Source organism: Papaver somniferum, chromosome 10 (assembly GCF_003573695.1).
Source record: "Papaver somniferum cultivar HN1 chromosome 10, ASM357369v1, whole genome shotgun sequence".
NCBI lineage: Eukaryota > Viridiplantae > Streptophyta > Magnoliopsida > Ranunculales > Papaveraceae > Papaver > Papaver somniferum.
In genome coordinates, this window is record NC_039367.1 from 144651199 (window position 1) to 144661963 (window position 10765).

Below are 10765 nucleotides of genomic sequence, written 5' to 3' on the forward strand. Positions count from 1 at the left end.
AGGTAGTAAAGAATAAGACTTCAAAAGTAAATTAGCATAAAACTTGTAGCCCAGGTTCGTGGATTTACGACATCCTCCATGTTAATTGCATCTGTTGCATTCATTAATTTTTCTAAAGAGGATTGCAATTAAGAATTACCATTCCCCTAAATAAAATCTTCTGAATAAAAATCAAGGTCTTCTAATGATTCCAGAGAGTTTGCACAAAAGAGCCAGCACAACAAAGATTAGTAGTGCACAAAAGTATCAAGTCCTTGCCTCTCTCCTTTTCTTGCGTCGATATTTGACACCCTGAATCCTCTGATGCAATTGTCTGGAGAAATTCACAAGATTGAAGTATGTGAATATAAGATTAGCAGGCTTATCTTTTTTTATATACAAAGGAAGACATGCTTTTTAGTTAATTCTCTCGGTCAAACTATATTAGGGACGGAGCCGTTACCAATGCATTCCTTCGAGAGCCTGGAAGAGTCTCTGATCCTGGTATTGTGTCTCTGGCTAGCCGGGAGGGTCTATTCTAGTTGTTGTAGATCGATTCTGGAAAGATGCCACCCTCATTCCTGCACCAAAGTCATCCTAATTAAAAAGTATTGCGAGTTTGCACTTCTTATACCAAATAAGAACGAAGAGGAAAAAGATTCTTACTCGTGATTCTAGTTTAGTCAGGACTGCAGATCCGGTTGCCTCCTTTGCTCTATCCATCTCGGTCTCTTGCACTGAAACAAAAGAATTAATTTTCAGACAGCAGTTCCAAATACCGACACATCAACCTCAATGATTTCTCTTGCTAACAATTCAACAGCTTCGGGAACAGAGTCAGACTCCTAATATATGAAACGGAAAAGAAAATAAGAATCAGCACCCAAGGTCATAAGTATAATCATAACTTTCATGAATGGTGCATACAAGTCAAAATATGAAAGTGGCTCAGAGGTTTAAACAAAGATGTAATGGTCAAAGCATGTGTTTAACTGAATGCAAAATACTGCAACATACACAATAATGCAATATGATTGAACACTGAATTATAGTTGAAGACTTTAACCTAACACCCAGTTTTGTAAGCCCAGCAAATGCGATACTAAAAATAAAGTAAAAAGCATCAATAGAAAGACATTCTCATTGGGACCACAAACAGGCAAGAGCTCTAACAGCGATTCATCTCACTTTCCAGATACACGGCAAGAAAGTTGGATTAAGTCGCACCTTTCTTAGTTAGTGAAATAAACTTCCATGATCACATTCTTGAGCACCAACAACATCATATATGTGAGTTTAAGATGGTGACACTCTATTCAGAACATATTTCCAAGAAAATATATGTTGCAAGCGATTGAACAAAATCAACTCTACTAGGAGTAACAAGTCAGAAACACCCCCTTACAGACATAGAATAGTCATGTTTCTTCCTACGGGATTTCTAGCAGTGCTTGTATGAGCAGACACGACAGACCTTGATGAGTTTTACATGAAATTACCTGTGAAGCTTCAAAAAAAAAAAAAATTGAAGCAAGTGAAGCGTCGATGAACAACCTTAGATGGTGATCCACAACCCTATAAGCCATGTCGTCAACATCATCTCTCTAGCGTTTACAGAATACGGTCGACCTCACAAAAACTTGCATGATCAGAAAGTACAATCACTACATGAAGTTGATATCAAACATTGACTCATTGTTCATCATAAGACTGGTCCAATTTTGTGACATCATATCAAATAATTGGACACTACAAATATACTAGTCAGGTTAACCCTAGAGATAAGGCAGTGCTAGGCTCCAAATCTTTCAGTATGTATTACAAATATATAGATGGATGTTACAAATCTACTAGTCAGGCTAACCCTAGGCTCCAAATTATCTGGAATGTAATAGTCAAGCTGACAAACATTGAAACAAAACATACACATAAAAAGAATCTGGACATTACAAAATACCCTCTAGCAAGACTTCATCCTTACTAAGAATTACAAAATACTGAAGGAGATATAGAGAAAGAGAAAAACAAACCTGCAGGCCATCCCAAGGGTACGCTCTCTTGTTCGTACAAGCTGTAGAATTATATTGCACATAAGTTCAGCCCTATGTTCCCATATCTCCGTCTAGCCATTTACAGACTTCTTGGCAAAAGAAAAACTCATCCAATGCAAAGTTGAAAGTTCTGACCGTGGGTTAGGCAGATAATACCATTGTGCTCATCCCACCTTCCTCGAGGCCCTCTTTGTCTCTATCGGAGGCTTTGGCTTGAATTACTTGGCCAGAGATTAGAAGGCTCACTCACTGCCTTAGATGCCAAAAAAAGAAACTGATGAGTGATAAAAAATTGGGAACATTGTAAGCTTTTTAAGAAACTGGTTACACATACTAAAAATAGGTTAGACACTCTTCAGCTAATATTACTCATTTCAGCTAATCCAATAAATTTCCACTGTATGGGACGCCTGAGGAAGTTCAGCAAAAGGGCAGTTGTAGAAGTGACTCATGGAATGACCAGTCTAGTCTTCATTTAGAAGCGGCTTATACCAAATATAACTAGAAAGAATAACGCAGCAACATGGAAAAAAGGGGGTTCAGCTGGTGATTTGCATAGAGGTTATGTTTCTGTATATATTTAACTGTAGTTATTGTTCAACATAAACTGCTCGGAATAGTGGGCAGAAAGGCAGTAGTTTAAGTTCTAAACTGTTCATGCATATATTTCAGCAGTTGACAGGGAATCCTCTAGGTTGGCACAACCATACTACAAAATACGATAATCTTATTAAGACAACTAGCAAAATCTGACTTCAAACCTCTATCCAAATTTCGAATCCAAGGAACGACTGTTAAATTCAAGTAATCAATCCTCCGAGCTTTACTAATTATTATTCTTAGGAGATATCTTATGTGAATCTACAATAATACAAAAAAACGAGAAAAAAAAGAGTTACCAGAAACACAACACGTAGATAAAATGAATTTGACATCAGGGATTGACTCAACGTTTACCAGAAAAGGCTGATGTCAATTAGGGACATGCAGCAAAAGATATGTAAACATTATAGATATACTAGTCAGGCTAACTTTAGGAGGCTGATCCATACAGAAGAAGCACAGAGAAAACAGTGGCTGTAATGTAAATATACTAGTCATGCTAATGCTGGAAACAAGTCAGTGGTAGGCTCCAAATTAACAACCATAAGTTAAACCGAACGCCCGTTTAGGCCCCTCAAATTTGCTATCAAAAACCAAATCAGCAAGTAGCTGATAATCTGTTATTCAATCCAATCGGCATTAAGACATGATCTTAATATCAAGAGGGTAAAACTATGCAGACGCTAGATGGAAGGCCTGAGAAGTTCAGCAAAAGCGAGTTGTAAAATTGACAAAGGGAATGACCAGCACAATCTCCATTCGAAAAAGCAGTTTATACCAAATATAACTAGAAAAGAACATAAACTTCTTAGGATAGTGAGCAGGCAGGCAGTAGTTTAGGTTATAACTTATAAGCTATTCTTCTTAGGATAGTGAGCAGACAGGCAGTAGTTTAGGTTATAACTTATAAGCTATTCATGCATCTATTAGAGCACTTGACACAACTATGCTGTAACATACAATCATCTAACAGGGTAAACGTTAGGTAAAATAATACCACTTTGGAAGAAAAAAGCATCATATTACAACTACTGCTATTCTGAAGTGTTTGAAACTGAAATTTGAGGGTAACACCAGTTTGATGGTTTGGCAGAGTTTCAAACTCTTTATCATAGAAGAACATTTACAATGTCTTTGACATCCGTATACATCGGTATTTCAGTACATTGAAAGCGCAAGCGCAAGGTCAATGTTGGCTCACTTGGACATTGGCCACAACCAGTTATTATAGTATAAGGTTTAGCCTTAAATATTACGACGGACAAGCACACAGTAAATAGATTAGTATGACAAAGGGAACGTATGTTATCTTGATAGTCCGATGTGTTGGTCTTGGATTTTGGCGTAAGAGTTATGGTATCTGAACTCTGGATTCAAGTTCCATGTGTCAAGCAGAAGAAACAAAGAGCACAGCACAGACGAAAAGACAAAAGTGAACTAGTTTTAGCCATCAAGAAATACAATGGCGGTTTTCAAAGACTGTTTGAGATTATGTTTTCCTAACCAAGATTTCGTAAGGCAAAATATATCATGAGAATGTTTGAAGATGCATACCGTACAAAATGTCAAGGAGACCTGAGCCTCCTCCATTCAGCTAAGTTCTGATTTGGATTGATGAAGTGGAGTTTGTATTTGAAAACTTCTCCTTTACTTCATCAGTTTCTTGGAATCTGCCAATCATGAGGTGAACAAAAAGTATGAACCAAGCACAAGAGTTGAAAAATATGATGTCTATAATCTATTGCAAATCATCAATCCAGTTCACATACTCCCTCCGTTCCTAAAAAGGAGTTACTTTTGCTTTTTCAATTTGGCGTATTTTTAGGCTAAAATGAAAAAGTGAAAGTACCTCTTTTTTAGGGACGGAGGTAGTATATGATATCAAGACGCCACTCTATTAAGTCAGGAACGTAATTCCAAGAAAATATATGTTGCACATGATTGAACGAAATCAACTCTACTAGGAGTAACAAGTCGGGAAATATGTTGTGGTTTACAGACCTGGAACAGCCATCGTTCCGCCTATGTGCTACTAGCTACTAGACGAGAAGGAGCTCGGGCTTGAGCAAAATGATGGACCTTGATGAGTCTTACTTGAAATTACTTTTGATTTTTGAAGCTTCGATCAGCAACCTTATATGGTAAGCCACTACCCTATAAGCCATGTCAACAAATTCTGCTACAACATTTACAGAATACAGTCGACCTCCAGTTGCCTAAGCATAAACCCATACAAAAAAGTATAAAAATAATTTCCATTCTACACCCTGCCTCCTATGAAGTTAGATTGAACAAAACTAAGCAAAATACAGATAAATGCTCGGACTAACTTGAAAAGGTGACACCGTAGGAACATAAAAGAAAATCAGTTGATAAACTCAGCAGAAAGAAAAGAAAGATTTTCCATAGTGACATGAAGCAAGAAAATAAAATGCCCATGGTGAAATGGTAATGTTGCATATAACCTCCTGAAATGGTCATAAGAAGCTTCAGTAATTGCAGATCTTTGAGGGTAAAATTGACAAACGAAAAACAAGAAATCACATTCACTTCCAAACTTCCTACTGCAATTTAGCTTCCACACCATATCTAATATTCCCCACAAGACGAAGTCATATTTATCCTACCTTGTCAAGACATGTTATAATGAAAATGAGATTATGTAATGAGAAGATAAAGTTATACCAGTTTATAAGTACGCATCTCTAGGGATCTAATCCTCCTTCAGCAGCTCTTCATCGGACCGATGTTAATAAGTATCAGTAATCTGATTCTCTGGACAAATAGCTATATTGACTGGAGATTTCTGGTTAATTTTGGAAGAGGAAATAGACTTTAGGGGTTGAAGAAATGAGAAAGGAAATTGCGTTTTCGGGTTGTGTGAATGAGAGAAGTTAGATAATGAGTGTTTAGGTACTGCTTGTTTATAAGAAACAAACACCACCACCCCCACCCTCCCCCCCCCCTCCCTCCCTCCCTCCCTCCGTCAATATTTGACACCCTATATCTCCTGAATTACAAGATTTAAATATGTGATTAGAAGAATATCAGGCTTGTTTTTTATATAGAGGAAGACATGCTTTTTAAGGTAATTCCCTCTATCAAACAAACTATTAAATAAGTATTGCGAGTTTGCACTTCTTATACCAAATAAGTATGAATAAAAGGAGTCTTACTCTTGATTCCAGATTCATCAGAACTGCAGAATTAGTTGCCTCCCTAGTCCCTTGCTCTATCTATCACGATCTCTTGCACTGCCACAAGAAAAAATGACTTTCAAACACTAGTGCCAAAGAACGACACATCTAATCAAGCAGCAAGATCAAACAGATAACGAGAGGAGCAGACCTTTTCCAGTTGTGACAACCTCAATAAATTTTCTCAGCAACAATCCAACAGATTCACGAACAGAGTCAGATTCCTAATACAATTACATGGAACAAAAAGAAAGTAAAAATCAGCACCCAAGTTCATACGCATAATAATAACTTATACGTATTGGCGCATAAAAGTCAAAATATGAGAATTGGCCATAACTTTTTTCCTGTAAAGTAACCATGATCAGAGACTTAAAGGGAAAATTGGGAATATGTCCCGTTTTCACTAATTCGTTTGGGGATCTATCCCATAACGGAAAAAATAAAGAAATCTATCCTAACCATCCAAATTTTCTGCTAAGTAGTATATATGGCACACATGCGACTGCACACGTGCGAATAAAAGACAATTAAGCCCTTAATTCATTATATTTCAGATCGAAACTCCCTTTTGTCTCTGTCTTCTTCCTAATCCAAGTGACTCTCCCTAGTTTCCCATACCAAAATCATACTTTCGGAAATGATAAATGTAGTCATACATTAGTATTCACACGGTTGGACATTAGATATCAGAGAACAAGGATAAAGAAAGACGTGCAGCAAATCCAAAAGATAGACAAACACTTTCGATTGCTGGAATTGTATCATCAGGTATACATATAATGTGAAGATGGTTATGGAGATGACAGTTTTGGGGAGGTTTTATAAATGATTTGTGTCTTTTTCAATTTTTGCAATTGATGAATGATTTTGTTTGTAAATGGATGGATGGGTACTGATTTATCATGGTTGATTTCACCAATTCGAACGTTTAGGTCTAGATGATATTAGTTTAATTCCATCATCATCAATCATGGATTTTCCGTGATTACATGTTTAAAGTCCAAGCAATGATTGATTTATCACGAGAAGATTATATAATCGTGTTTGAGTTGTTAATTGAAGATGAACAGGGAGGATTGTGGTTTCTGCCATGGCCATGGAAAATGGTTCCGAGAAATGAAGATGACAGAAACTTCATGGTAAGGGTATACACGTCAATTTGTGAGAGTCTAGATGATATTTTGGCCGGTCAATAGTTCATATTGACTACTTAACAGAAAATTTAGATGGGTGGGATAGATTCCTTAATTTTTTCCGTTATGGGATATATCCCCAAACGAATTAGTGAAAACGGGACATGTATCCAATTTTCCCAGACTTAAACAAAGATGTAATGGACAAAATATGTGTTTAACTAAATGCAAAATACAGGAATGTACAAATTACGTTAATGATTGAACATTGAACAATGACTTACCCTAGCACCCAGTTATGTAATCCTAGCAAACACATACTACAAAAGAACAGAAAAACCAGCAGTGTCAATACAAACTATAAAGACATTCTAATTGGGACAACATGCTCTAACACGACAATAATGCAGTCCAGAAGATGGGCATATAAAGATTTTCGTAAATTAAGCACGACAATAAGCTACAAATTAACTTATGTGGGACCAAAACCTAGGAGATACAAAGTGGTGTATTTACCACGTCATATATTAGAGGCCTGCTCTAAGATGAAGAGGAATGGATCAAACATCAGTGCAGCTCATGCATACCTAATTAACCACTTTATCTAAGATAAGTAACATCACATGAGAATCTCAAAACACACACACACACATTAGATATTTAGATTTGGCAACTCTTGATGTAAGTAAAGACCGGTACTTATTGCATGTTTAGGGCACTGAGAACATAAGGCCCACTTGGACATTAGCCACAAACCAGGTGTGGTGTAAGGTGTAACCCTAAATAAAAACAAAAAATATTACGACAGACAAACATTCAATAAATTGATTTGTATGACAAGGTGACATTATTGTCTTGAAAGTGCGATGTGTTGGTCTTGGACTTTCACGCAAGAGTTATGGTCTCTGAACTCTGGATTGAAGTTTGATATTTCAAGCAGAATAAACAAAAAACACAGCACAGACAGAAAAGAGAAAACTGAACTAGTTTTAGCCATTCAGAAATATACCTGTGGATGACGAACATTTGATTCTTTAAGATTATGTTTTTCAACCAAGATTTCTTAGGAACAAATATTTCACAAGAAAGTTTGAAGATGCATACCATACAAATTGTCAGGGAGACCAGAGCCTCCTCCATTCAGCTAAGTTCTGATACCCAATTGGATTGACGAAATGGACTTTGGATCTGAAAACTTCTCCTTTACTTCATCAGTTTCTTGGAATCTGCCAATCATTAGGTGAACAAAAGTATGAACCCAGCACGAGAGTTGAAAAATATGATATTTATATATAATATGTGTTGCAAATTATCAACCTAATTCACATATATGATTCTAAGACAGTGCCACTCTACTAAGACAGTAACATAATTCCAAGAAAATATATGTTGCACGCGATTGAACGAAATCAACTCTGCTAGAAGTAACAAGTCAGAAAATATGTTGTGGTTGTAGACTCCCACCTCACAGACCTGGAATAACCATCTTTCCGCCTATGTGCTAGTAGGTACTTGACGAGAAGGAGCTTGTGCTTGAGCACAAATGGACCTAGATGACTTTACTTCAAATTAATTTTGAATCTTCGATCAGCAACCTTATATGGTAAGCCACAACCCTATAAGCCATGTCAGCATCATCTGCTCCAGTTTCCTAAGCATAATAAATCCATAAAAAAAGTTAAGAATAATTATCATTCTAAGCCCTGCCTCCTATGAAGTTAGGTTGAACAAGACTAAGCAAAATAACTGGTGCTTATATGCCAATACAGATCAACATTTCGACTAACTTGAAAAGGTGAAACCATAGGAACACAAAGAAAATCAGATGAAAACAAGAGATTCCCATAGTAACGTGAAGCAAGAAAATAAAATGCCCATGGTGAAATAGTAGTGTTGCATATAGCCTCCTAAAATGGTCATACCAAGCTTCATTTCATTGCAAGCTCTATCTAAACCTTCAGTAATTGCAGATCTTTGAGAGTAAAATTGAAAAACGAAAAAACAAGAAATCGCATTCACTTCCAAATACTGCAATTTAGCCTCTACACAAAACCTTATATTCCCCACAAAATTAAGTCATGTTTAGCCTCCCTGTCTCCCTTGTTCACTCATGTTATAATGAAAATGAAATTATGTAATGAGAAGATAAAGATTTACCAGTTATAAGTATGCATATCTAAGGTTCTAATCCTCCTACAGCAGCTCTTCGGCGGCCAATCACGGCTTTATCGGAGCCAATAAGTATCAGTAATCTGATTCTCTGGACAAATACTATAACGATGGGAGATTCCTGGTTAATTTTGGAAGAGGAAATAGTAGATTGTAGGGATTGAAGAAATGGGGAAGGAAATTGGGTTTTCGGGTTGCGTAAAAGAGTGAAGTTAGAGTGAGTTTTTTGGGTGATGTGGAACTGGAGTTCAATTCACTCGCAGTGTTAATTTGACATTACCATTATATTGGTGGTAAGTGGAGAAGAAAAATCCACATCGTACGTTGCATTTCCTGCAAAAGAGGATTGAATTTAAGAAATTACTATTCTCTCAAATGTATATCAAGGTCTTCTGATAAGTTGCACACGATTGGACGACATCAACTCTACTAGGAGTGACAAGTCAGAAAATATACTGTGGTTGTACACTCCCACCTTACATACCTGGAATAGCCATCTTTCCCACAATGAGCTAGTAGGTACTAGACAAGAAAGCGATGGACCTTGATGGATTTTAATGGAAATTACTTTTGAAGCTTGGATCAGCAACCTTATATGGGAAGCCACAACCCTATAAGCCATGTCAACATCACCTGCTCCAGCGTTTGCAGAATATGATGGACCTCCATTTGCCTAAGCATAAACCCATAGAAAAAAGTAAAAAATAATTTTCATCATACACCTTGCCTCCAATGAAATTAGATTGAAAAAAACAAAGAAAAATATCTGGGCTAACATGCCAATACAGATCAAGACTTGCACTAACTCAAAAAGGTTGAAATCTAAGGAACACAGAGAAAATAGGTTGATAAACTCAGCACAAAGAAATTCAGCAGTGAGGCAATAAAATGTCCATGGGCAAATGGTAGCCTCTTGAAATTGTCAAACCAAGATCTAATTAAACCTTCAGTAATTGCAGATATTTGAAAAAAAAAAGAAAAACCAGAAATCACATTCACTTCCTAATGCTGCAATTTTAGCCTCACAATCAATTGAATACGGGCTCTACTATCTTCAAATCTTAAATTTCCAACAGATAAAGTCATGTTCCCTCAAGTGATAATGAAATTATGCAATGAGAAGAAGACAAAGATTTTACCAGTTTGTAAGTATGTCTTTGTAGGGTTCTCATCCTCTCTTAAAGCTGCTTCATCTTATGGATCATCGGCTTAATCACGGCTTCAATAACATCAAAATGCATCAGTAATCTGATCCTCCGGAATATTTTGGGTTGATTTTGGAAGAGGAAATCAGTAGATTTTACGGATTTTGAAGAAATGAGGATGGAATTTGGGTTTCAGATTTCAGGTTGTGTAAAAGAGTGAAGTTCGAAGGAAATTTTGCGTTAGATACCTAGTATAGTCCGGGGCTTCACATTCTAATAGAGGACTTGCTACTGAGTAAAATGAACTTTTCGGGCACCACCCTATTTTGGTGGGGGACCATTAAGTGATAGGAACATCTATCCTACAAGTATAAGGGGTGTCCTAAAAAATAGAGATGAATAATCTGCCTTCATCCTAGTTAAGATTATAACTAACTCTAATAATCCACTAATCTAACCCACTAATTAACAACCTAAATAAATCC

At 36.7% G+C, this 10765-nt stretch overlaps 2 long non-coding RNA genes across 10 annotated transcripts; both read right to left on the minus strand.

Annotated features, from left to right (window-relative positions):
- Window positions 1–5: 5 nt before the first annotated feature.
- On the minus strand, window positions 6–5573 carry LOC113318600. 7 transcript variants are annotated; one of them, XR_003344682.1, is made up of 8 exons: window positions 5319–5573; window positions 4635–4849; window positions 4188–4303; window positions 2166–2279; window positions 2010–2050; window positions 646–716; window positions 443–560; window positions 6–313 (listed from the first exon to the last, which is right to left on the minus strand). It is a non-coding gene; the product is annotated as an uncharacterized LOC113318600 (long non-coding RNA). The 7 variants fall into 7 exon arrangements; XR_003344681.1 differs by having other exon boundaries at window positions 443–576; XR_003344679.1 differs by having other exon boundaries at window positions 2010–2279.
- Window positions 5574–5599: 26 nt separating this feature from the next.
- On the minus strand, window positions 5600–10545 carry LOC113318598. Of its 3 annotated transcripts, XR_003344676.1 has the most exons (9): window positions 10275–10545; window positions 9620–9808; window positions 9124–9468; window positions 8431–8617; window positions 8071–8192; window positions 7251–7286; window positions 5982–6054; window positions 5810–5887; window positions 5600–5643 (listed from the first exon to the last, which is right to left on the minus strand). It is a non-coding gene; the product is annotated as an uncharacterized LOC113318598 (long non-coding RNA). The 3 variants fall into 3 exon arrangements; XR_003344675.1 differs by lacking the exon at window positions 7251–7286; XR_003344677.1 differs by lacking the exon at window positions 7251–7286 and having other exon boundaries at window positions 9611–9808.
- Window positions 10546–10765: the final 220 nt, after the last annotated feature.